Source organism: Scylla paramamosain, chromosome 26 (assembly GCF_035594125.1).
Source record: "Scylla paramamosain isolate STU-SP2022 chromosome 26, ASM3559412v1, whole genome shotgun sequence".
Taxonomy (NCBI): domain Eukaryota; kingdom Metazoa; phylum Arthropoda; class Malacostraca; order Decapoda; family Portunidae; genus Scylla; species Scylla paramamosain.
In genome coordinates this window covers 20506185-20508421 of record NC_087176.1, presented here as the reverse complement: position 1 = coordinate 20508421, position 2237 = coordinate 20506185, and positions in this window count along the sequence as shown.

Below are 2237 nucleotides of genomic sequence, written 5' to 3'. Positions count from 1 at the left end.
TTTCTTTATTCATTATCCACAGTTGCCTTGGAAAGTGCATTCCTGGCTGAGTGTGGTGCGTGTGCCTGCTTCTTGTGTGGTGGTGCTGCTGCTGCGTGAAGCCTCTGCCGTGGGAACCCACCTCAAATAGCTAATGGATTCTGTATGATGGGATTAGCAGCAGACAGAATTCCAGTGATGTATTAACATGCCTAGGTTTGGTCCTAAAGGATTGATTTAATGTTGTATTTACTACTCATTTGTCTGTAGTCTATATAGTTTTACTACTACTGGAGTAGTAGTAAAATGGGCTTTTTTTTTTCTTTTTTTATTCAAAATTTTTGTTGCCCCTGGCCAGTGGCCTTCTTACAGGAGAAAAGTAGTAGTAGTAATATTTATTTTTGTATGTGTTTGTGTCTATTATAGTATACTGCACTGTAGGAAAAGTTTTATGAGGAAGATGTGTTAATCTTGACAGTCACTGGTTTGAACCTGAAGCACAACTTTCCAGAAACAAGACCTTGCATTTAGTATACAACAAACTAACTTACCAGCTTCCTGTGTTAGCTTAATTCTATCTTGTTTGTATTCTTAATGCTTTGCTTTCTCATAAAAAAACATTTTCAAAGGCCATACAGATGATCACCAAAATTCTCATGGGGCATTTTCTTTCTCTCTTGCAAAATCCTTGCATTGTCAGTCATGAAAATGCCCCTGGAGACCACAACAACACCACCTGAGTAAAGATAAAGGTGAAAATAATGATAGTGGTTGTGGCAGTGGTGGTGGTGGTGGTGGTGGTGGTGGTGGCTCTGAGGAGAATTAAGTACTAATATCAGAAGGATGTGGTTTTCATGTTGCAGAAGAAACCAGATGGAAAAAAGGTGTGTGTGTGTGTGTGTGTGTGTGTGTGTGTGTGTGTGTGTGTGTGTGTGTGTGTGTGTGTGTGTGTGTGTGTGTGTGGGAGAGAGAGAGAGAGAGAGTGGCTGGGTTAGGGAGAGAGAAGAGAAAGAGAAAGAGGTAAGTGGAGATATGGAGACAAGGGAGAAGGAAGGAAAAGCAGAGGAGTTATGGGAGAGATGGCAGAAAGGGAGGAGGAGGAAGACAAGGAGGGAGGGAGGGTAGATGAGCAGTATGTAAGTGAGTGTGAGTGGAGTCAACATATAAAAGGGAGAGAAATGAACACTCTAAGGAGGGAAGAAATAAAGAATTCATGAAAAGATATTATAGACATATGTAAGGATGAACCAAGGATGTTCTATAGAATGGTAAAATGAAGAATAAGAATGGGTTCAACAAACTGAAAATAAATGGTAAACATGTTGAAGAAGAAGCACAAATTGCAGAGGTTTTGAATGACTTCTTTCAAAGTGTCTTCACTGGAGAGGGAACATTTGGTAGACCGGTGACGGCAGATGTGAGAGTAGAAGAGTGAGTGAGATTGAGGTAACAGTGGATGAGGTAAGAATAATGATGGAAGACTTGGATGTGAGGAAGGCACAGGGACCTGATGGAGTGTCTGATTGGGTGGTGAAGGAATGCAGAGATCAACCTGCACACATGATTTACAAACTCATCATAACTTCATTAAGGGAAGGAGTGGTGCCCAACATTGGAAAAAAAGCAGGTATAGTCCCCATATATAAGAGTGGAAGCAAAGAAGAACCATTTAATTATAGACCAGCATCATTAACAAGTGTAGTGGCAAAATTGTGCCAAAGAATAGTGAAGCAAAGATGGAGTGAATATCTGGAAAAAGAAATATTAACAGACAGACAATTCAGATTTAGGAAAGGAAGGTCATGTATAACAAATTTAAGGTGCTTCTACTTCAGTCATAGATATGGTACAAGAAAGAGAGGGATAGGCAGATTGTGTTTATTTTGATAAGGTGCCCCACAGCAGACTGTTGTGGAAATGAGAAATGTCTGGTGGGCTGAGAGGAGCACTCCTACATTGGATCAGTGACTTTCTGAGAGGAAGGGAAATGAGAACAGTGGTCAAAGATAAAAAGTCATCATGGAGAGAGGTAATTAGTGGTGTTCTCCAGGGTTCAGTACTACCACCAGTCATGTTTGCTACCTGTGTGAATGATGTGATGGAAGGGGTGAATAGTTACATGAGTCTGTTTGCTGATGATGCAAAATTGATGGGAAAAGTGGAGAGGACAGGATTGTGAAGCTCTACAGGGAGATCTGAATGTGATTTGGGATTGGAGTGACACTTGGAAAATGGAGTTTAACATAAAAAAATGTGGA